Raw genomic sequence first — 27237 nt, forward strand, 5'->3', positions numbered from 1 at the left:
TCTGGGTGAGGTTTGTTTTTAGTTTCTACTGTTTTCAGTTTTATAATTATACATCTCATACCTAAACGCATTCAACATGGGTGGTCAAAGGTGGATGGTTATAAAAATGAAAACAAACTTAGCTAATAATCCAAAATCTTTTGGATGCTACTTCCTGGTAAGGAAATGAGGCCTTGCAAGCCTACTTTAGAATCGATTTCAAACCTTACAGGGAGGTACGCCGCAAATGTTGCCTGATGATCTCACTGATTATGAGTTTATTAATTCTTTAAAGGGCATTTAGAAGTGAAATACATAAGAATGAAGATTTTTTATGGATATGAACTTTTTTATCATGAGAACACAACGTTTCGGAGTTAATGCTTACTCCTTCATCAGGTGAATCCCTCCCCGAAACGTTGTGTTCTCATAATAAAGAAGTTCATGTCCTTAACAATCTTCATTCTTATGTGTTTATTGATGCTGAAAACAATAATCACTCAATACGAGGTGCAACTCAACTATAGTTGTAAAGCTTAATTGATATAGAAAAACTCCGTCTCAGATCATACCATAAACCGACACACACACCTTTGCCTGTAGGTGGAACATAGTTCAATATATATCGTTATATCGAGGTGTTTATCCTAAGCATGGCGAGGTTTGCTTAACAAATCCAGACTATAAGTTCAGTCCATCTGTATTATTCCAGTCATATAGTGGCGAGATCTAGTGTGCATTCATATATATACATTTAATATTCAAAGTTCAAACAAACTGTAAGGGCAAAGGTAACAACAAAGATCCATATGCGGCGCGGTTCGTGGCACAAGTCATGATATACAACTATACAGGGAAACCAATTATACACACTGAAAGAAAGACGATATCGCTCTAAGCTCATAACTCCAGACTATTTGAACAATCTTGTACCAGGACGAGTATCTGAACAAAGCATCTATAATCTTTGGAAATGTACTTCTATTCAATCTGTTAATTGTAGAACACAAGATATTCACATTATTTGTACCAAGTGCGATTATGTCATGGAATTCATTAACTGATGGATCTGTTAAAGAACGAATAAACTCAATTTTTGGGTACTCGTTTTACCACTGCATATAAAAGAATTATGGTTAGTCACAAACGGATCAGCTTTTGTGTTGTTGTTTTTTTAAAAAAACTTGTGGTTATTTAATACCAAGCGCTTAAAGGTTGCTAAAAAGCTGTCTGCTTCTCTCTCGCCCGCAAACGAAACCATAGACAGGTTATGTAACTCTGTCGCCAGAGCCCTGCAGTGACGTCATAGAAGGAACGATTTTCAGTTAGTTGTATAGTGAATGTGTAGGAAGCTCGTCACTTTGCTGATTTCTTGTTGTGTTGCCGTCAGTTGCTCCTTGGAGTCGGGTCATGGTGTCACTATACACAGATTTCCACCGGACCCCGTAGTTTGTGCTTAAATTGGTTGCTTGTGTCTGCGAAGTGAGCGTTGTGGAATCTGTGGTATATACTAAATCGGATGGTTCGCCCCCTACCACGCTTCCAGGATAGAAAATGGAGTTTAAGTTTCATCGAGTTTATAAAATTACGACTGCTTACTACACATTGCTGAGCAAAAGGATTTTGCATGAATATAACCCTTTCTTCCTCGGAAACGAGGTTGTGGTCGAAGTGACAATATTATCGTAAGTAATATTATGTTGACCTCCACTTCTCTTCCAAGAATGAAATTGTTATGTTATAAGCAATATCATGCAAAACCGTATTGCCCATCAATAAGATACACAGTTTACTACTAGTAGAAGCTATTTTGATTTGGAAAGTCGCTGAAAACAAACAAATAGCATTCATCCTAAGACAGGGCGCCCCATTTTTGAAAATCGTGAAGCCACGGACAAAAGTCGATTTGAATTAATGAGATTATGGTTTGTTTTCATCAAGTTAGAAAATCAAAGCTACTTTCAACTAATAGTTAGATATGTATTTGAATCATGACCAAAGGGAGTTTGCATGACACAACCTGGAACATAACATAAGCGAGGTCGAGGTCGAAGTGAAAATACTGCGCGATAAATTTCTTCACTTGCTAAATTTACTTGGTTGTAACGTTCACTCACCAGTATGTAGATACTTGTCAATAAACGTCTTTCTATTTGGTCTCATAATCCTAATTACTTTATAATCATACTTGCATGCATTTTGAAACTTATTACAAAGAAGCGATCTGCGAATGTATAACAGAAATGTAATACTAGTATCTAGACATTTTATAGTTTGCCTATATGAATCATAATTCGCACGCTCGCCCTAGTGTATGTCGTCTGTATCACTACACTTCACGACGAAAACAATGATTCTGTTGAAAGCTACGACAACTTATTAAAAACAAAAATGCAAATATTAAAATTAAAGTTATAGGAGCAAAATATTAAAATTAAAACAAATTAAAGTTATAGGAGCAATGTCAGGCTATTTGCTTGTTCGTGGAATGTATCCATCAATATCCACAAAAACGAGTGATATATAATTCATCTGCAGATTTCCCAAGTGATGTGTCTTTTAACAGTCTAATATACGAAAACGTGATGTACCGTTTCAGGTTTTTCACATTGCTGTACAGTCTCATTGGTCACCCAAGATAGCACACCTGGCAACTAATTGCATGATGTGCGTCATTCTCAACGATGTCAATGAGTGAGTTATGCATTTGCACCACCTAGAGTATATGTGATCTTTAATGCTGTTTCCCTCAGTCAATTTAAAACAACGAGAAACCCAACAGAAACTCATAACTACTTTGATTTAAATGGTGGAACGAGATTTTGACAAATCATCCACTGTCGCCTCAAGTTCGGCTGTAGTGATCTAAACGCGAACAGATATAAGCGGCACATATTGGAAACATCCAAGTGTTCATGCGGTCATGATAACGAAAACGTTCTCCACTATCTCTTTAATTGTGAGAACTAAGGTCAGCTATGTATTTTTATACTCAAGGATATGCCTTTAAAACAACTTTATCTGGCAATGGTGCATTGAATAACGTAATAGATAATGATATTCTCAACTCATCTCACTACTTCATTTTAAAAAGTAGTAGGAGCAATGTCAGGCTATTACCTTCTTCGAGGAATGTATCCATCAATATCCACAAAAACAAGTGATATATAATTCATCTGCAGATATCCCAAGTGATGTTTCTTTTAACAGTCTAATATACGAAAACGTGATGTACCGTTTCAGGTTTTTCACATTGCTGTATAGTTTCATTGGTCACCCAAGATAGCACACCTGGCAAGTAATTGCATGATGTGCGTCATTCTTTTTAAAAAGTTATTAAGTTAGCCAATAATGAGCAATCAATCAATGTATTGGCGGTTTATCCTTTGAAAGAGGGGTGTTGTTTTACATAGACACAGACACGACAGAGTGTATTCAGTATAGATTAGTAAATATCCATACATAAACACTACCTTTTCACAAATCCCCCATTTAAATCCCCATAAAACTAATTAATCAATCAGAGTGTTATCGGTTCATCCTTTGATCGATCCAGACAAAAGAAATGCCAAATGGGGGCCTTTGTCGGGTAATCTAAGTGGCGTTACCACTAATCATACCTGTTATAAATTCATTAACTGAGCGTCAAGTGAATGATGACAAATAATGGTTTATACCACCTAACACGGATTACGACCTAGCGACACCAAGTGATTTTGCCAGAATCGTCTATGAAAACAAGGGTTGTAACTCGAAAACTAGGCAAAGCAGGAGACAAAACTAAATGATAGTAGATTGTGAGAACATATAGCTTTCATTTTTTCTCAACGGATTTCGCGATTTCAGGTTTGTACTGACTTGTTTTTCAGGAATATGGGGTAATGACGTCGGATTGTCTAGATTGACAGTAGCATTGGTACCAGAAAAGGGTGTCGGATTTCGGAATGGGCATGTGTCGGATAAGTCAATGGTTAAATTATGATAATATAGTAGAAAGCTGTCGGGACCCCCAAAATATGTCGGAATTCACAGACTGTCGGATAACTCAGATGTCGGAATATACAAAGTCCGCGACGTCTGTACATGATATATGAGGTAATGAATATTCAGGCTGGAAATAATCATCTTGCCAGGCTCATATATGTTTTCCACAGCTGGTTTACTCCCCAATTTCCATTGTTTCGCTTATCTTTTTAACTTGGCAAGGGTAAAATGTAGCGTCAACCCGACTTGCTAAACGGCTAACGTGAGCAAGTAACCAGATTGTCGGCATGGCGGTACCTCCCCTGATGTGCATATATGACGTCTTTGTAAACAGGTGCATGGCTTTCATGTTTTGTGAATCATTCGTTCAGTCGTTTGTTTCTTCATTCCTTCAATACTAGTTAATTAGAGATACAGCATGAGTCAGTCACCTGTAACCCCTATAAGGCCAAGGTCTCTGTACAAACGGGAAGGCTTAACATTTACATTATGTGGAGCCTGGTAGAATAAGGAGTGCGTAGATGCCGCAGCCTGCATATGGTTAATTGTAGTATATGTACTTCAGTAACCATGTTTTAATTTTCCATGTACTATACTTCATTTAACAACAGAAAGAGAAACACAAAACTCACGACTTTGCGACTAAAAACGCTTTTGATTATCGTGTACTATAATTGCGACAGGTTCAGTCTCTGTGCTGTGAAAGCGCGACTATCAGAGGATCGAAGAACTGAGAATCTCGTGACCATATCAAGTGAAATGCAATGAATAGGTGTAATAAAGCTGGCATGTGTTTTTTTCTTGAGTAATGCATACAGGACTTAAAGCGTTAAGTATTGGGCACAGTATAAAAACACACAGTGTCAGAGATTTCAAGCAAACAGACACTTTGGCAAATTCAGTGTCATTCACTTGATACTCATTTAAAGGTCACATATACTCCAATAGTGTACAAATGTAAAATCACTTGCTGACATCGTTGTAAATGAAACCCCGTCATTAAAACTGCTCATTTCGATCTTTAATTACCTTAAATCGACCTTTTTGTCAACAAACGAAATTTCAAACAATCAGAGCGGCGCGTCTCCGTGACGTAATAGTGGGTATAGAAATGAGGGTCTGTGCAGTATTCATCTACATTTCAGGGGTTAAACTATTTCGTTTACAGGTTTGTACAAACCTGAAATCGCGAAATCTGAGAAAAAATGAAAGCTATATGTTCTCACAATCTACTATCATTTAGTTTTGTCTCCTGCTTTGCCTAGTTTTCGAGTTACAACCCTTGTTTTCATAGACGATTCTGGCAAAATCACTTGGTGTCGCTAGGTCGTAATCCGTGTTAGGTGGTATAAACCTACACGTTATTTGTCATCATTCACTTGACGCTCAGTTAATGAATTTATAACAGGTATGATTAGTGGTAACGCCACTTAGATTACCCGACAAAGGCCCCCATTTGGCATTTCTTTTGTCTGGATCGATCAAAGGATGAACCGATAACACTCTGATTGATTAATTAGTTTTATGGGGATTTAAATGGGGGATTTGTGAAAAGGTAGTGTTTATGTATGGATATTTACTAATCTATACTGAATACACTCTGTCGTGTCTGTGTCTATGTAAAACAACACCCCTCTTTCAAAGGATAAACCGCCAATACATTGATTGATTGCTCATTATTGGCTAACTAAATAACTTTTTAAAAAGAATGACGCACATCATGCAATTACTTGCCAGGTGTGCTATCTTGGGTGACCAATGAAACTATACAGCAATGTGAAAAACCTGAAACGGTACATCACGTTTTCGTATATTAGACTGTAAAAAGACACATCACTTGGGATATCTGCAGATGAATTATATATCACTTGTTTTTGTGGATATTGATGGATACATTCCTCGAAGAAGGTAATAGCCTGACATTGCTCCTACTACTTTTTAAAATGAAGTAGTGAGATGAGTTGAGAATATCATTATCTATTACGTTATTCAATGCACCATTGCCAGATAAAGTTGTTTTAAAGGCATATCCTTGAGTATAAAAATACATAGCTGACCTTAGTTCTCACAATTAAAGAGATAGTGGAGAACGTTTTCGTTATCATGACCGCATGAACACTTGGATGTTTCCAATATGTGCCGCTTATATCTGTTCGCGTTTAGATCACTACAGCCGAACTTGAGGCGACAGTGGATGATTTGTCAAAATCTCGTTCCACCATTTAAATCAAAGTAGTTATGAGTTTCTGTTGGGTTTCTCGTTGTTTTAAATTGACTGAGGGAAACAGCATTAAAGATCACATATACTCTAGGTGGTGCAAATGCATAACTCACTCATTGACATCGTTGAGAATGACGCACATCATGCAATTAGTTGCCAGGTGTGCTATCTTGGGTGACCAATGAGACTGTACAGCAATGTGAAAAACCTGAAACGGTACATCACGTTTTCGTATATTAGACTGTTAAAAGACACATCACTTGGGAAATCTGCAGATGAATTATATATCACTCGTTTTTGTGGATATTGATGGATACATTCCACGAACAAGCAAATAGCCTGACATTGCTCCTATAACTTTAATTTGTTTTAATTTTAATATTTTGCTCCTATAACTTTAATTTTAATATTTGCATTTTTTGTTTTTAATAAGTTGTCGTAGCTTTCAACAGAATCATTGTTTTCGTCGTGAAGTGTAGTGATACAGACGACATACACTAGGGCGAGCGTGCGAATTATGATTCATATAGGCAAACTATAAAATGTCTAGATACTAGTATTACATTTCTGTTATACATTCGCAGATCGCTTCTTTGTAATAAGTTTCAATGTTGATAAGTACATACCGAACCCGCTTCGGTGTTACTCATGTAAAAAGTTTGGTCATGGTTGCTAAATCTTGTACCAACAGCAAGAAATGTCATCGCTGTGGAGAACTTGCTCATGACACGTTTGATTGTCCAAACAACCCCAAATGCGTAAATTGCTCTGGCGATCATGCTGCCTCATCAAAATCTTGCCCTGTCTGGCAACAACAACATCAGATAGTGAAACTTAAACATGAAAGAAACATTACTTTTGCAGAGGCTAAACGTTTGGTTGCACACGATAGCACTCCAACTGCAACTGTGTCATACTCTGCAGCTGTTACCCGTCAACGTACTAAGACTGTTAAATCAGTTGAATGCCAGACTGAAATCACTTGGGTGAATAGTGAGACTTATTCTACGTGTGAAATGCAAACTGTTGCTTCCACGCAAACAGCATCACAATCCCGTCCACAATCTCGTTCACCATCACCTGTTATAGTGAATGCTAGCAAGACAGTGAACTATTAAAAAAAGTCAGATCGGGTTCCAAAGAGTCAACGGAATCCGGTACAAATATTTAATAAATATCAACTTCTGGAAGATATGGATGTCACTCCTCACCACCGTGTGCGTCACTCGCCACGGTCCAGGAACAGATCGCCTGTGTTACCACCTAATGTCACATGAATAATACACTTATCCAGTGGAACTGCAGAGGCCTTAGGACCAGCTTCAATGAAATACAATTATTAGTACAAGATTTTCAACCATCAGTTTTCTGTCTCCAGGAAACATATCTGAAGCAGACTGATAAATTTGACTTAAGTCAGTACAGCTCTCACCATTCCTTTTCTCCTCCGGGTGACAAAGCCACTGGAGGCTCCTCTATCTTGGTGAGGAAGGGTATAATACACAGCCCTGTTGATCTTACTACTAACCTTCAAGCTGTTGCAGTTCGGATTTCGTTACACATTGCGTTTACTTTATGCTCTTTGAATATCCCTCCATCTTCACACCTCCAGAAATCTGACCTTCAAGCTCTGTATGATCAGCTTCCTCATCCCTGCATACTCATGGGGGATTTAAATGGACATAATACTTTATGGGGAAGTAATGTTATCAATACCAAGGGGAAAATAATAGAAGATTTTATTTCTGACAACAGTCTCTGCATATTTAATGATGGTACACACACATATTTACACCCTACTACAGTTAGCTATTCTGCCTTGGACGTTACACTCACAGATGCAGATCTTCTGAATGAATTTTCATGGTCAGTTCATGATGATTTATGTGGAAGTGACCATTTCCCAACACTCCTCTCAGTCAATAACCCGTCTGATGTTTCACCCTCATCAAGGTGGAATTTTTCAAAGGCTAACTGGTCTAAATTCACATCATTGTGTACTGAGAAACTCAAACATGAAACGTTTCAACTCTGACAATGATGAAGACTACAACGAAGTATTTTCCTTACATGAACTACAAACTGCTCTTGTGCAAGCTCATGATACAGCAACAGGGGCTGATAATATTCACTATCAGCTCTTGAAGCATTTGTCTGATTCATGTCTTGAGGTACTTTTAGACATATTTGATGAAATTTGGACTTCAGGAACATTCCCTCCCTCTTGGCGGAATGCTATTGTTGTTCCTCTACCTAAGTCTGGTAAAGACCATTCAGATGCATCTAATTATCGACCTATATCATTAACTAGCTGCGTTTGCAAAACTATGGAGCGAATGGTAAATAATCGTTTAGTGTGGTATTTGGAGACCAATAATCTGATTTCTAACATTCAGTGTGGTTTCCGTAAAAACAGAAGCACTATTGACCATTTGGTTCGATTGGAATCTTTCATTAAGAATTCTGTTGTTAATAACCAGCATGCTGTATCTATATTTTGGACCTTGAAAAGGCTTATGATACCACATGGAAACATGGCATTTTAAAAGATTTACATGAATTTGGTTTACGAGGTCGTTTGCCTCATTTCATATCACAGTTTTTAACGGGCAGACAGTTTCATGTCCGAGTGGGGTCTATCCTCTCTGATCATTACCAACAGGACCAGGGTGTTCCACAAGGCAGTATTTTGTCTGTGACTTTATTTAGTATTAAAATAAATAGTCTTTCAAAGGTTTTAACAGATTCAATCAATGGTTTGATGACTTTAATATTTCTTGTCGTGGCAAAAACATGCGAACCATTGAGAGACAGTTACAAATCTGTCTCAACAAAATTCATAAATGGTGCCTTGAGAACGGGTATAAATTTTCTCAATCTAAAACAAACTGCATTCACTTCTGCCGAAAATACAAACCTCATAAAGACCCTGACTTAAATGGTACACCCATCAAAGTTGTCAAGGAAGCTAAGTTCCTTGGTCTCATCTCTGACTCACACTTAAGCTTTCTGCCACATATTAAATACCTAAAAACCAAATGCCTGAAGGCGCTCGATTTGTTGAAAGTCGTTTCAAATACAAAGTGGGGAGGAGACCAAACAACCCTTCTACATTTATACAGGTCACTCATCAGATCTAAACTGGATTACGGCTCCATTGTCTATGGTGGGGCCTGTAAAAGTAACCTCAAAATACTTGATTCTATCCATCACCAAGGTCTCAGACTTTGTCTTGGATCATTCCGAACTTCTCCTGTTGACAGTCTATACGTTGAAGCAGACGAGCCTTCTCTTGGCCACCGTTGTATTAAATTATCTTTACAGTATCTCACTAAACTGTATTCAAATAAGTCCAATCCTGCATATAACTATGTCTTCAATCCCCCGTATGGGGATTTATACAATAAGATGTCTTCTCTTGTTCCGCCTCTTGGACTGAGAGTTAAACCTTTTCTTTCTGCTGCTGGCATTGAGCTGGATAATTTAGCTCCTTCTCGCTTGTTTTCTTCTCCTCCTTGGCAACTGGTTAGACCACAAGTTGACCTTACATTAAGTAAATATAAAAAATCAGAACCTAATGACTTACAATACAAACAGGAATATAATCAATTAAAAAGTAAGTACAGTACATATAAATCCTTATTTACAGATGGATCCAAGGATGGTGGCGCAGTTGCTTGTGCCACTGTCATTGGATCCAGAACAATATCGTCTAGATTACCAAATAGCAGTTCCATTTTTACAGCAGAAGCACATGCCATATTAACAGCCCTAAACTATGTTAAAAAACACTCTAAATATAAACAATATATCATTTATTCAGACTCTCTTTCATGCCTCCAGGCTATTGAAAATGTATCTTCTCAACATCCACTTTTAGCTGACATTGTTGAATTGTATAATGAACTTGCTACTGGCCAATGTGACATCGTCTTTTGTTGGTTACCCAGCCATGTTGGAATCTCTGGTAACACAATGGCCGATCATGCTGCCAAGGTAGCACTCAACAAATCTGTGACACCGCTTCTCATACCCTATTCTGATTATAAGGCTGTTATAAGATCATATATCCGTGATCTAATGTAAAAGAAGTGGGATACCCAAGTGGGTATCAATAAATTACATGGAATAAAGCCCTATATCGGTTACACCCACTTGGGTTGTCGGTCCCGATTTGAAGAGGTTGTTATACAACGATGTCGCATTGGCCACACGCGATATACTCACGAACACTTGTTAAAAGGTGAGGATCCTCCGTTTTGTATCCCTTGTGATGAGAGAATCACTGTTAACACAAGGGATAAATTTTTCAATGAGAAAACTGTAAAGGATCTTTTTTATAACGTTAATCATCATTTAATAATTGGATTTTTAAAGGAAATAGAATCGCTACATAAATTCTGAATATGTTTTGTACATAGATAATATATCTTTTATGCATGGTATTGTAAATTAGCAGCTGAGATCGTTAGTGGCTGTGCCCTCGAGGGAGGTTGAAGTAGCGTAAAATTATTGTCCTCCCAAGAGTGTACGTAAGTCCCAAAAAACTTTCAAAGTCGATTTTGCTGAACCATACTTTTTAGTCATAGTGTGTTTGTTGTTTTAAATTCTGGCTAAATCTTCCTATCATCGCCAGTGTCTGAAGCGATGGCGTAAATCCAGCCAGGGTCCATGCAGGTAGCAAAGGTACTGTAAGTCCCCATGGACCCTGGCATGGTGATCTACCTTCAGCTGCTGGTGACGTGTATAGCCCGTGTTTTATCTTGTCTTGTCCAAATAGTTCTATCAGTTTTACCGTTCCACACTAGTTTTATCCGTAGCTGTGATACTCTAGTTGTTTTACTGTCCTTTGACGACAGTTTTTTTTATAGTATGCACGTTTCCCATTTCAATTTCCAATCTGTTCTCGTCACGATATGGCTGATGCCGATGTGACGTTAAATATGAACTCACTCACTCACTCACTCACTCACTCACTCACTCACTCACTCACTCAGTAATTTCTGAATGAATCTGGAAAACTTGTGACTACCAGTTTTTGTTTCTACAAACAGCGATTGATCCCTGCACTCTCTGTTGTCAGTTTCTGATTTTCAGGTAAACATGAAATACAGAATCTTTCCTTCGCACGTTGATGAACCAACTCCATGGGGGCCGCCATTTTGGAGCTAAGTCTATTTAACGCGTGTTCTGATTGGATAGTAACAAGGGGGATAATTCCTGTTTTGATTTTTTTGCCGCAAGGGGATTTCTCGATGACCGGGAAATATGGCCGTATTAGAACAGAGGTTACGTAGGAAGATATGACAGGATTAACCTTTGTGGGAAGAGAATGCAGTGGGATGTGAAATTATGGATTTCATCCTGATTTTTCCAAAATATCTAAGTATGTGATATTTGGGTGAACATATTGAAGTAAGTGTTTAAAACTGACAGAACAACATAAAACACAACATAATGACGGAAAGATGTGGAATTCCAATCTGTGGAAAAGACATTGCAACCGATCATGGAGATGGTTAGAGAGGGCATGGTTACCAGTCATATTTTGAAGAAAGCAAGGCAAAGTTATCATTTGTTGCTCATGCGGAATGCAGAAGACACTACATCAGAACGAGCAGGATAAATTCTTTGAAAAGAAAACATGAAAAATAATCTCTCGACGTTGAAAACCCAGCTTCTAAATTGTGCTCAAATGCTACTGTTGTCAACGTTAAAACACATTGTCTCAACTGTACTGAGGAAATAGCAAAGGGGAAATCTGAATTAAAAATTTCCAATCATTGTAGACTCAAGTCACACGAAGCTATGACGATGGATTATATTCAAAGTATACTCAAGAAAGCAGATGCTCGAGCTGACGAGTGGGGGGATGCTGTCAAACTCTGGATCTCAAATACCTTTGATTGTATAGCTGCAGCGATGAAATAAGCCATTTCCAAGTGAGGACAATACAGATGGAAGAGGTCGGCCTCTCGATGCAGTAAACCATGAAGCACTTGAGAAACTCTGCATGTATATTCGTGAAAATGATGACTGTCAGAATTCACTTCAGGAGTTCACAAGATCGTTTGTCTCACAAATATTGTTGGCCATATCCACTTACATTAACCACAGGTATGAAAGCAGAGAATTGGTTGATATCGGAATATGCAGAACAAATATAATTGATCCTGCAGTTCATTTGCGTGGAGCAAAGATGATTCCCTTGTCCATGCTGCTGGTCATCTTGCCTATGCCAGATCTGAGCGTCTGTATCTTGAAGAAATAAAAACCTGAAGGTCATAATGTCGCCAGATAAGGTCAGTGCCTAAACAGGAAAAGGGTACTTCACCATTAGTAGAACTGACACATTCTGGAGTGGCAACTTCACTGACCAAGTGATCGAGCAAGATCTGATGCGACTGCTGAAGATCTCTGGTGGAATGGCTCGTGGTCGTGGTATAACTGACAGCACTGTTGCCAAATGGGTCCATGCAATGCTTCATTGCATACCAGTATGTGATGCTTTAGAGAGATTCATAGGGGTGCACAGCCAAATATCTGAGCAACATATTGACCTCCATTTATGTAACATCGTGAGAGACAACAAGGACAATAACACATTCTTCCATTGGCTGAAAGACCATTCTCCTTTCTCCTATGACGAGCATGGGTCGCTCATCTGCATAGCAAGAGGTGGTGTTGTAGTTGGCCAATTGGTAAACGCAGACAACGCAGTTTCTATAGGAAAGAAGGCACCTTCAGCAGCGACAGGTCAGATGTTTGCTAATCAGCTGAGATCACAAGTCAAAGACGACAATGACCATCCAAAGAGAGTGTATTATGTCATTGGCGGTAGTCAGCTGCTACAACGTTTGCCAGATACGTGACAGATATGTGTCCTTTGTGCTTCAACATTATGGTTCAGTTTAGTGGAGTTTGATGGATATGATCTGCTGAACATATCGTCTCAAATCATTTTTGAGCCAGACATGAAGGCAACAACTTCACCAAAGCCTTTTCTTAGCAACAAGAAAAGCAAAGGTCGCTTCATAACATTGTTGTTATCATGCCATTCTTCATTGTCTTATGTATGTGTGGTGTTATAAGTAATTTTTGTAGATTCCTTGTGAGATGAACTTTCATTTGATATGTCACATGGCATATTTATTGACAACATATGCCTGTGTATAATCATTTTAATGATTTTGGCCGCCATCTTGAAATTGGCGGCCATTTTGAAAATGCCACAAGGTAGAATTTGCAGAACTTTGTACTTTGCACATGGCAAGGTCTAATGCTCCTGGCATAATAAGTACATACCACAATCAAACAAAGATCAAAGCAATAACTCCCAGGCTTTGAGCGGGTGGGTTCCCTTGTTGCGGTTCATGGCTGGCTGGTGTTGCCTGATGCCAGTGACTTCTTGCAGTTTTCGTTGTTGCCAGTTCTTTTTGTTCGTAGACAGGAGTTGTGGTCTTGGTTCTTGAGGATGTGGTCAGAGATAGCTGATTTCAGCTCGTTTGTTGACGGAGCACGGGTGTTCTTTGAGTCTAGTGTTAAGGGCTCTGTTTTTGTGATATATTGGTGGTTCAGGAGATTCAGGGGATCTGGCTGATACATCCTCTATGATTGAGGTTAGCGATGCTAGGGCCTCTTCCATTGTCATATCATTGGAGAAGCTGGCATCTATGTTTGCCTTACTCTTGATGGGGCTTAAATCTGAGGAGTGACCCTTGATACAGTGATTCTGATTGGTGATGGTTCAGTTTTTTGGATCGGAGTTGTAGAGGGTCTTGTGGATGGTTTTGAAAACTATGTAGGCAGGGTATCTGTTGAGGGAAGTGAAAATTTGCTTCAGATGGTCCAGTTTAGTGTTGAGTGCATCTGGGTGGCACATGGATTTGGCACGTTTTGTTTTATCTGTTGGTAGTTAATGTACTGGTCTGTGTTGGGGGGAGGGAGCTGTGATACACTGATGTTCTTGGACATCACACACATCTACACATAGAGAAATGTCCACATCTAATTTGTCGGCTGACGCAAAAGACATTATTAGAAAAATCTATAATTATTTCAAACGAGAAAGTGAAAGGGGCCATTCATTTATAGCTCCTGAAAAGTATTTCAAACGGGCCCAACATGCCTTGGATCTCTCAAAGTGAGTGGAATTATCCATACCTCGTCTGCGGACATTCCAGGGACCATCTCAAAATTTGATAGGAAATTAAATCTGGATATTTTTTATCAAAGGCTTGTCAGGAACACAATTAGAAAACTAACACGTCAAAATGAGCATGTGTCGGTACGGCGATTGAAACAAATCCTTGCTACATACCACCAGCTTGAAGTCTCCCGTTATACTATTTGCAAATGGTTGCTGTAATTTGGTTACTAATATAAAAGTGTATAAAACAGGGAATAAAACTTGCCATGTGTGAACGGCATGACATTGTAAAATCTAGAATAAATTACTTGAAAACAATTAAAACAAACCACGCTGATGGTTACGAACTGGTGTATTCAGACGAAACATGGGTAAATGTGTCCCACACAGCATCTTACCAATGGCAGCATCCTGACAGACAGGAGTCGAAGCGGAGGCCACCAGCTTTTAGAGGACCGAGACTGCATGCTGGCTCACACAAAGGATTTCTGCCTGGGTCTGATTTGGTATTGACATCTAAGTTCACCGACGGGAGAGACTACCAAACGGAAATGAACGCGGCTGTCTTCACACAGTATGTAGAAGAACAACTGATCACAACCCTTCCGCAAAAGTCCTTGGTTGTCATGGACAATGCTCCATACCACAGTTGCCGGGAGTCCGACAATCGGAGTCCAACATCCAATTGTCGTAAAGCAGAGATCACTGAATGACTTGACAGAAACAACATCATAAGACCTGACAAAGCAACAAAACCAGTGTTGTATGAGCTTGTGTTAGAGCACAAACCACCACCTTCCTATGCCATCGACAATATGTTCAAGAACGCTGGTCACGAGGTTCTACGACTAACGCCATACCATTGCGATTTGAATCCTATTGAACTGATATGGGGATATCAAAGGGAAGGTATTACACTACAACACGGCATTCAAGTTACTTGACGTTGAAAAAAATGTTCACACGGCAATAGGGGAGATTGATATCAGTCGGTGAGAGGCCTGTGTCAAACATGTATTGGTGGTTGTAAATGAGTACTGGAAACTAGAAGGTATTAGAGGAGAGACCATCCCACCAATCCTAATGCATATTTGAGGTGAATCCGATACTGGCCTGTCCGAAGAAGAGATGCTTTGTGATTGAAAAATCTTGAAAAATTCGAGGAAAACAAGTAAGTGATCAACCCCCAAAATACAAATCAAAGACCCACTTCAGTAATGAGTACATGCATAGTTTCACAGAACTATAATTAATGGACTGTGAATAAAGAAACCTGTCCTCTAACTACTTTCAAGCTTTAGATAGTTTCATGGAAACTAAACAATCAAAATGTGCATGAAAAGACATCGCAAAAGAATTTTGAAAACATCATATAAATTATGTGACATATTTTATTTTGAGATGACCCCGTCTGCCCTACACCGGTATTGACCCCAGTAACTAATGCAAAATGCAGGTGCTTTAAGTCACGTGACATGACCTGCCGAGCATAAAGCAAGAGTGTGACATGTGACCTGCCTAAACACCCTTGGCATGTGAGGTGTTGTTGTGACTTGAAATAATAACAGCTCTTATAGACAACTTTCTTATATCATCGAGTGATAAATTATGATAATTAAAATCCTCAATGGTAGACGAATTATAAAGCCTCATACCAAACGGAGAGCACTTATAGTTTTAAAGTATTCACACCAAAACGTATATGGAGTAAAGCTCAAAGCTGTCTGGCATCTCAAGCTAACAAGGCAATATTTTCTATAAATGGTTTCCAAACCAAGATGGGAAGACTTGTAAAGACATGTTTAAGATTTTTTACTGTATGGTTTCATCTATTTTGTGTTATGGGTCTGAGATTTGGGGTACTAACTACTGTAACATCACTGAGTCTGTTCAGGTAAGATTTTGTAAATATTCCTTGAAAGTTGATAAATCTACCTGTAATAACATGGCTCTAGGTGATTGTGGCAGACTACCTCAACAATTTACTTATATGACCAAAGTGATTAAATACTGGTGTCGCCTTTTATACACTTTTCAAAAAAAGAAACTATATATGCATAAATATGGTGAAAATACAATATCAAAGTATTTCTATGGCATAGGTAACTGCCAGTTTTGGAAGTTGGCCTGCTGTTTTACCACATCATCGCCCAAACACCAAATGATGCCGAAGCGTAACGTCCTCGCGTCGCGCTTTACGATTAGCCAAAACACAGCCATAGCAAATTGCACATGCATCATGCATCTTCATGAACAATCTTGAAGATGTCGCTGCCAATAAGGTTTAAAAGGGCAGAACAACGACTGCTGTCACACACTTCAGAAATCCACAGTGCAACCATCAACATGCCACGTCTAACAGAACAAGAACGGAACAACGCCACTGACGTCTACAAGCAGGCCATACTCAGCAGCAAGTGGTAAGGGCTATGGGTGTGACAATGTTAACCATCACTAACCTGTGGAGATGGTACAACAACACCGGTAATGTCCGTAATGTCCGTGTCCCTTGAGTAACGACACCTGCTCAGGATCCGGATACATAATGATACGCGTTGAAATGACGGAGGTCAAGAGTATCTGTCTGTTTTAGAAATGTTTCCTGTAAACAGATTGCTGACGGCGTAGAATCATGGATTAAAAGATGCAATTCATTAAAATTAGTCCTTAACCCTTGGCAATTCCACTGAATAATATTATTCTGATAACCTATCTTTTGGAGGATTGATTGGGGATCTAACCCGCACCTTTTTAGTCGGTGACAAACCTAGAGCGGACGTTTTCAGTCTCGTCCATATCCTCAAGAGATCCATATTTGAATGCCCGTGTCATTTCTATGGGTTGAGAAACGTTTAACATAAGTACTCCCTTATATATCACAAAATGTTATGGATGTCAATTTCTTCTTCTTTCACAACGTTTCTGGGTTATTCCTTGCCCCTTCGTCAGGTTGATGCTATCTATCAGTTAAACCGGATATATATACTAGTAAAATACATGTAGCCAGAGTGGTGATTTTAAGCATGCATATACAATTAAAACATTGCAGATGAAAGAGGATTAAAATATACAAAAACTGGTATGGTGTTGTTACCATGTTCTATTAATCAATAGAAGCCAATGTATTTGAGTGGTGTAAATTAGTGGGCTAAGATACTAAAGGTGGGATGATGCTGTAACAGTCGATAAGCAGATGATTCGTGAAGCCTTGCGTCTAATTGATTTCCCAGGCATTGGGTAGGTAAACCCCTTGGTCTCTGTTCATCTGTGAGGCTAATCTCTTGATCTTGATGGCTACTGAGAGTCTGCGTCGTCGCCAATCATGGATATTCGATGCTATGATTGTTGTAGCTTGACAGTCAATGGAGTGTGACGGATTGTTCACAAAATGTTCAGAAAGGGCTGACTTTAGATCTGATTTTTCTACTGAAGTTCTTCTGTGCTCTTTCAGCCTAATGTCAATGGGGCGAGATGTCTCTCCTACATAGCTACTGAAACAGTCACACATAACCTTGTAGATGCAGCCCCTGGGGTTGTGAGTGATCTTGGTTGGTGTACATCTGCCATTGGCCTTCAGAGTGGTCTTCAGTGTTTTGTCAGACTTGAAGGTCACATCTATACCGGCAGTTTTCTTGAGCAGTCGGCTGATGTGGTGGCTAATCTGACCTTGGCAGGGAATGTTAACTCTAACTGAGGATGGTTCCGGTTTCGTTGGCGTTCTTCTTATGATATGATGATATGGTTCTATCTACAAGTTGTTTCAGATAGCCGTTGAGGTCGATGAATGTAGCTCTTAGATGGTCTATTTCAGTTTGGAGATGGTCAGAATCACAGATATATTTGGCTCGTCTGTTTAGGGTGGAGGCAATTGCACGATTGATCTGGGGGTGATGGTTGGAGAGATGAGTGAGTGAGTGAGTGAGTTAATATTTAACGTCACATCGGTAATATTGCAGCCATATCGTGACGAGAACGATATAAGTTTTAGTAATGTTATGATGAGAAAAAGTAAAACCTGTCAGCGAAGGACAGTAAAAACACTAGAGTATCACAGAACATAAAACTAGCATTGAAAGTTAAAACATTGGAATTAAAGAAGACAATACAACATAAAACCGGGGCTATAGATCGCCAACAACTGAAGGTAGATCACCATACTAAGGTCCATAGGGACTTACATTACTTCTGCTACCTGCATGGACCCTAGCTGGATTTACACCATCCCCTCAGCTATTGGCGATTATCCTGAAATTTAGCCATTACTTAAAACAACAAATATTCTACGATTAAAAACTAGTAGTAGATTTAAATTGACTATGAGAGTATTGGACTTCCGTACCCTCTCAGGAGGACAATAATTTTACAATACTTCAACCCCCTTTGAGGGTACAGCCACTAACAATCTAAGTTACTAATTTAAACTACCAATCATTAAAATACAACTATCTACAGAACATATCAATTACAATTCAATAAGAAAATCAATTTCTTTTAAAAATCCAAGAATTAAATGAGTAGTACTACTAACTGTGCTAAAAAGATCCTTCATTGTTTTGACATTGAAATAGTTATCCCTTATGATGGAGAATTCAACACAGTCAAGTAGGATATGCTTGACCGTGGTTCTCTCATCACAAGGGATACAAAACGGAGGATCATCGCCTTTTAGTAAATAACTGTGGGTGTAACGCGTATGGCCAATGCGACATCGTCGCATAATGACCTCTTCAAATCTGGACTGACAGCCCAAGTGAGTGTAACCAATATAAGGTTTCATGGCATGTAATTTATTTATTCCCACTTGGGTGTCCCACTTCTTTTGCATCAGATCACGAATGTAAGTTCTAATGCTAGCTTTATAGTCACTGTATGGGTGAGTGAGTGAGTTAATATTTAACGTCACATCGGCAATGTCTCAGCCATATCGTGACGAGAACATTTAATTCTGAAATGAAATATACTGAACATCATTGAAAACGCACCACCCCTAAAATTGTGGATTTCTAAGAGCAGAAGTGAGCAATCTATGTAAATTTTACATATTTGTGTAGACCAATGTTTGATAAAGAAAAGAAGCAAAAAACAATCAAGCAAAACAGTGAAGATTTAATGCAGTTGACAATGAAATAAAGATGGGGTCAAAATGGAAAGTCAGTAGCGTGTATGACCCCCGTTAGCAGCAACACAAGCTGTGCAACGTCTCCTCATTGAACGGATAAGTCTCTGAATAAAGTCCTGAGGCACTGCATTCCACTCTTGCTGCAAGGCATTGTCGAGTTCCCCAAGGTTGTTGATCTGCGGACGACGTGCGAGGCGTTGGCCGATGTAATCCCACAAGTGTTCGATGGGTGACAAATCTGGTGACAATGCAGGCCAATGAAGTAGAGGAATGTTGTTGTTAGCCAGATACTGTATCGAAACACGTGCAGTGTGGGCTCGTGCATTGTCATGTTGAAATGTGTGCAGATCTTGATGCTGGTGAAAGAAGGGAACGACGTTGTTCTGAAGAATGTTGTCACGGTAGTAAACGGCATTCACTCTGCCACGACAAACAATCAGAGCGGTTCTGTGGTGATAACTTATCTCTCCCCACACCATAATGCTGCCTCCACCCCACCGATCGGTTTGCACAACACAATCCTGATGATAACGTTCACCCCGTCGATGCCATACCCGTAGACGCCCGTCAGCATTTCCCAAGTGAAAACGCGACTCGTCGGAGAACACCACACCATGCCAACGTTGTAACAACCACACACGATGCTGTTCAGCCCATTGTCGACGTTCACGGCGATGCCTGTCAGTCAGGATGGGTCCAACGTAAGGGCGTCGACAACGTAACCCTGCCGCACGGAGACGGCGTTGGACGGTGGAAGCGCTGATCAAACCACGTCGACCCTGGACAGCGTTGGCGGTTCTGGCAGCGGGCAAGTTTCGATCCCGAATATGGCGCCGTACAATGTCTCGATCTTGACGAGGGGTGGTAACACGTGCCTGACCTGGGCGTTGCCGGTCCCTGCTGGTTCCTGTTTGTTGGTATCTGTTAACAAGCCTCAGAATGGTCGAATGATGACACCCAAATCGTCGTGCAATGTTTCTGCTTGAAGCGCCAACCTGCAACATACCCAAGGCCTGTTCTCGTTTCTCTGGTGACAATCTTGGCATGGCGAAAAAACTTTACTTACGAAAGTACTGCGAAAATGAGAATGGTTTTGTGCCGAATGACATTTATACCCCTGAACAGCATGCTTTCTGCATGCAATTTGTGCCCTTCGTGTGTGATGTGCATGAATTTTGTTGTTTTCATGTGATGTGTTCGATGATGTGTTCGAACGATCCGTTTTTTACTGTAGAGCGTTATTTACGATCTAGTGTGTTATTATCAAAATTCCCACCATTAATTTTCCATTTCCAAAAGATTCTATTGCCTTATTTCAGAATTTACAGGTGGTGCGTTTTCAATGATGTTCAGTATATATTTATAGTATAAGACCCTGTCAACGAAAGACAGTAAAACAACTAGAATATCACAGTTTGAATTAAAACTAGTGTGGAAAGTTAAAACTAATATCACTATTCGGACAATACAATATAAAATCAGGCTATAGATTGCCAACAACTGAAGGTAGATCACCATACTAGGGACCATGGGCACTTACAGTGCCTTTGCTACCTGCATGGGCCCTAGCTGGATTTACATCATCCCCTCAGCTGTTAGCAATTTAGAAAAATCTAGCCAAAAGTTAAAAATACACAAATACTACGATTTAGAACAATGGAACGTTTGAATTGACTGTGAATGCTTTTGGACTTACGTACCCTCTCAGGAGGACAATAATTTTACAATACTTCAACCCCCTTTGAGGGTACAGCCACCAACAATTCAAGTTACTAATCCAAACTTCCAATAATTAAAATACATCTATTTACACGAAAGGTTTTCAAAATTCAACCAAAAAATCAATTTCTTTTAAAAAACCAATAATTAAATGAGACCCAACACTGGTAAAAAGATCCTTCATTGTTTTAACTGTATAATACTTATCCCTTGTGATGGAGAATTCAACACAGTCAAGCAGGATATGCTTGACTGTGACTCTCTCATCACAAGGGATACAAACCTTTAAGCAAATATTTATGCGTATATCTTGTGTGGCCAATACGACATCGTCGCATGATCACCTCTTCATATCTGGACTGACAACCCAAGTAGGTGTAACCAATATACGGCTTTATTTCATGTAATTTATTGATACCTACTTGGGTGTCCCACTTCTTCTGCATCAGATCACGGATATACGTTCTAATGCAAGCTTTGTAATCTGAATATGAAATAGGAAGTGGTGTCACAGATTTGGTGAGTGCTGCTTTTGCAGCAAGATCGGCCATCACATTCCCAGAAATACCTACGTGACTGGGTAACCAACAGAAGACGATGTCGTATTGGCCAGTCGCAAGATAGTTATAAAGTTCAATAATTTCTATTAAAAGTGGATGTTTACATGTTAGGTTTTTAATAGCCTGAAGGCAAGAAAGAGAGTCTGAATAGATAATGTACTGTTTATGTTTAGGATGTCTTTGGATATCTTTAAGAGCTGTTAATATGGCGTTAGCTTCTGCTGTAAAAATAGAACTATTATCGGGTAATCTAGAAGATATTGTTCTGGATCCAATGACAGTGGCACAAGCCACTGCGCCACCTTCCTTAGACCCATCTGTAAATACGGATTTATAATTGCTATATTTATGTTTCAATTGATTATATTCTTGTTTATACGTTCGTTGGTTTCTGAGTTTTTAAATGTCGTTAATGTTAGGTCAACTTGTGGCCCAAGAAGTCCCAAGAATTTAGCCTCCTTGACCACTTTGATCGGGGTACCACTGAGAAATAGTTCTGGGTCCTTATGGGGTTTGTATTTACGACAGAAGTGTATACAATTGGTTTTTGATTTAGAAAATTTGAAGCCGTTTTCAAGACACCATTTATCTATTTTGTTTAAAAACAGCTGCAGTTGCCGTTCAATAGTATGCATATTTTTACCACGACAAGAAATATTAAAATCATCCACAAATAACGATCCATCAATGGAATCGTTTAAAACTTTTGATAAACTGTTGATTTTGATGCTAAAAAGTGTGACTGACAAAATACTGCCTTGTGGAACACCCTGATCCTGATTGTAATGATCAGACAGGGTAGAACCCACGCGGACTTGAAATTGTCTGTTATTTAAAAAATTGCCTATGAATTGAGGCAAACGACCTCGCAAACCGAAATCGTGTAAATCTCTCAGAATGCCATACTTCCAGGTAGTGTCATATGCCTTCTCAAGGTCAAAAAAGATAGACACAGCATGTTGTTTATTAATCAGCGCGTTTTTCACAAATGATTCCAAACGCACTACGTGATCGACAGTACTTCTGTTTTTACGGAAACCACATTGTATATCTGTGATAAGGTTATTTGTTTCCAAGTACCAAACAAGTCGATTATTTATCATGCGTTCCATGGTCTTGCAAACACAGCTAGTTAACGAAATCGGCCGATAATTGGATGGATCGGTATGATCACGTCCAGGTTTAGGTATTGGTACTACTATGGCGTCACGCCATGATGGAGGAAAGTTACCCGATGTCCAAATATCATCATTATATGTATAATATATGTTTCCAGACAGGATTCTGGTAAGTGCTTCAGGAGTTGATAATGTATGTTATCAGCTCCTGTAGCAGTATCATGAGCTTGATCAAGAGCAGTATGGAGTTCATGAATAGAAAACGTTTCATTATAATCTTCCCCATTATCAGAATTGAAATTAATAGTTTTCTTTTCTTCTTGTTTTTGATATTGCTGAAATTTTGGTACATAATTTGAAGAGGAAGAATGTTTAGCAAGGGTTTCACCTAGTTTATTAGCAATATCTGATTTATCAGTAAGCAATATATCTCCATGTTTAAGATGATGGACAGTAGATTTAGTACCTTTACCTTTGATTTTCTGGACCATGTTCCATACCATGGACATGGGTGCCCTAGAATGTATTTTAGATACATAATTTTGCCAAGATTGGCGTTTGTTCTGTTTAAAAGTACGCCGTGCTTTAGCATTTAAAATTTTAAATTTATTTAAATTATGCACCGTGGGATGGCGACGGAAATAATGTTCTGCCTTTTTCCTTGCCTTCCTAGCTTGTTTGCACTCATCGTGGAACCATGGTTTTCTTATGTGTGGAACTGCAGAGGACTTTGGTATACATTCATCAGCTATAGATTTTAGTTCATCAGAAAAACTTTTGATAGCGTCAGGAACATCAATAAAATATTCAGGTTGAAGCCTGGCAGCACACAGCGTTTCATATAAAGGCCAGTCAGCCTTTTTAAAATTCCATCTTGATGATGGAGGAACATCAGATGGAGTTACAGATTTCAGTATAGTAGGAAAATGATCACTTCCACAGAGGTCATTGTGGACTGACCATTCGAATTCATTTAGTAAGTTGGAGTCAGTTAATGACAAATCAAGAGCTGTATATGTTCCTGTGCCAGGATGTAAATATGTATTGGTACCATCATTATATATACATAAATTATTATTTGAAATGAAATCCTCCAGAAGCTGACCTTTAGTGTTCGTGATTACACCACCCCAAAGTGGGTTGTGTCCATTTAAATCACCCATGAGTATACATGGTTTGGTTAATTGATCGTAGAGAGTTTGTAGATCAGCCTGCATAAGAGTTGATGAAGGCGGAATGTACAATGAACATGAAGTAAGCGTAATGTTCAAAGTCATTCGCACTGCAACGGCTTGAAGATTAGTTTTGAGTTTTACAAGACTGTGAATAACATCATGTCTTACAATGATTGAAGATCCTCCAGTGGCTCTATCACCAGCGTGGGGAAAAGTGATAATATGCATTATATTGACGTAAGTTAAAAGTATTTGTCTGCTTTAGATACGTTTCTTGCAAGCAGAATGCTGATGGTGTAAAATCTTGGACTAATAGGTGAAGTTCATTAAGATTAGTCGTTAGGCCCCTGCAATTCCATTGAATAATATATGAAGAAACTATTTCTTTGGGGGATTTATTGGGGATCTACCCCTTGATTTCCTAGAGGGCGACAAGCTATGTGCCCTACTTTGGATGTTTTCGGACACATCCATGTCTTCTAAGGATCCAAACTTATTAAAAAGTTTGATGGTGTCATTTGAACCTTTGGAGGTTCTGCTACTTTGACATTTTTGTATGTCATTTTTGGTTTTGATTTTATTTTTGGTAATAACTTTCCCATTATCTTTTGATTGAGGCTTAGGCATAGGCTGTGATGATGAGGACGATTGTTCTTGAGAAGATGACCGTGACTGCAATGGAGCAAGTGTTTTTGGAAGTGATTTAGCGGTCTGGGTCGACTGGTTGGGTGTGTATATTTCAGGTTTCTCTGTATCCACCCATGTCAGATCAGTCTGGCACTCCATTGACGAAGTGGATACAGTTGCTTTGTGACTGGCGGCAGAGGGTATTCTCGTAACTGAGGCATAAGAAGTGGTCTGGTCCGTCGGGGAAAGAACAAGTTTCTTGGCATCAGCAAAACTAACATTTTGCGTGAACTTAATTTTGTTTATTTCCATTTGTTGAATCCAGATGGGACATTGTTTCGAGAAAGATGAATGTATCCCAGAGCAGTTTGCACATTTTTTAATGTTGTTATAACAATCCTCAGTAACATGAGTTTTCTCACTGCAATGAGCGCATGTTACCGAGTTAGTACATGTAGTGACACCGTGTCCATACTTTTGACATTTGAAACATCTCAGTGGATTGGGAATATAGGTATCAACACTGAGATTGCAATATCCTACTCTAACTGATTTTGGAATGGTTGGTGAAGAAAAATGGAAAAGATAAGTATTAGTAGGTTTTGTTTCAGAGTTTATTCGTGTTGTAAATCTTTTGACAAAAATCACTCCTTGCTCTTTCATTTCTGCCGCTATATCAAGTTCTGACATATCAGAAAACAGTCGATCTCTGTCTCTGACAATCCCTTTGCTCGTATTCAGAGTCCTGTGAGGGGAAATTGAGACCGGAACTCCAACGAACAACTCGGTAGACATCAGGTTGGTGGATTGTTGTTTCCGATTACACTCTATAAGGAGAGAGCCTGAACGTAATCGCCTGACATTTCTGACCTCACCTGCAATACCATGTATACCTTTTGAAACTGCAAAAGGATTTAATTTAATAGGTGATTTGTCAAGAGTTTCCATAACGAGATATCGTGGCCAATATTCGATTGAGTTGGACGGTCGAGGTTCATCATCATCATCATGGTCAAGGTGACGTTTGTTTCTTTTTAGGGGGGTTGTGTAAGCCATGGGTAATTTAGCATGGTTCATCATCTGAGCTCCCCACCCACCACGGAGTATCACAAGGACAATGCTAAAATCAAGTGGGCCTCCGACTTGCAGCACCAAGGATACTCAGATGATATACTCTAGCGGAAGAATTATAAATAACTAATCCACCAGATTGGCCCATGAGTCACCGCCTTCTGGCATAAGACTCTAGGCAAAGTTTAAATACATATTAACATTTTTCCAATTCCAAATCATTGCACTGTAATAATAAGTCCAAGTCCGAAATCAAACAATTCCAAATACGATTTGTGCATTGACATGTAAACAGTCCATACACAGGGCTTGGCAACCGGAACAATTCAACCTCCCGTCTAGGTGAAGTAAGGGTCGAAGGGGTGTGTTGAGCAAAGGGAACGCGGTCACAGGTCCCCAGTGCTCTCAACCCCCAGACTCCCGTCCTCCACCGACACAGGGCCGCAACCCACGGCAAACGGGTTGGTGGACCAAATATCGCCCCGGGTCCACTACGGGGATGTCGGCGAGCTCTTAGCATTACCCAGCACCCACCACGAGGAGGTGGCTCGCCACGGGTGCCATCACTGTATGGAATAAGAAGTGGTGTCACAGATTTGTTGAGTGCAGCCTTAGCAGCAAGATCGGCCATTGCATTCCCAGAAATACCTACATGGCTGGGTAACCAACAAAAGACTATGTCGCACTGGCCAGTTGCAAGATCATTATACAATTCAATTATGTCAATTAAAAGTGGATGTTTACAAGACAAATTTTTAATAGCCTCAAGGCAAGAAAGAGAGTCAGAAAAAATTATATACTGTACATGATTAGGATGTCTTTGAATATATTGAAGAGCCGTTATTATTGCGTTTGCTTCTGCAGTGAAAAAGGAGCTGTTATCAGGTAATCGAGAAGATATTGTTCGGGATCCAATGACAGTGGCACAAGCAACTGTGCCACCATCCTTGGACCCATCTGTGAATAAGGATTTGTATGTACTATAATTATTTTTTAATTGCATAAACTCTTGTTTATATTGTAATTCGTTTGTGTCTGATTTTTTTAACTTTGTGAATGTGAGGTCAACTTGTGGCCTCACTAATTGCCAAGGAGGAGAAGAAAGAAGACGAGAAGAGGCTATACTTTTCAGCTCAGTGCCGGCAACAGAAATGAATGGTTTAATTCTGTGCCCAAGAGGCGGAACAAGAGAAGGCTTTTTGTTGTATAAATGCTCATAAAGAGGATCGAAAACACAATTAAAAGCAGGGTTGGATTCGAATGAAGATTTTTATGGATATCAACTTCTTTATGAGAGAACACAACGTTTCGGAGTTAATGCTTACTCCTTCATCAGGTGATTGAGAACGGGATACAGAGGTGTATTTATATGTACAGGTAAAACAATAACAAAGTAACAAGTGGAATGAGTTAACGAAAGCTAGTATAAACAAGCACTGATAGGAAGCCGATAGTTAAGATAACAATGATGGAAGCCAATGGTAATGCATTACAGTTGATTGGATATGTTTACAT

The sequence above is a fragment of the Haliotis asinina genome, chromosome 7, assembly GCF_037392515.1.
Source record: "Haliotis asinina isolate JCU_RB_2024 chromosome 7, JCU_Hal_asi_v2, whole genome shotgun sequence".
Classification (NCBI taxonomy): Eukaryota; Metazoa; Mollusca; class Gastropoda; order Lepetellida; family Haliotidae; genus Haliotis; species Haliotis asinina.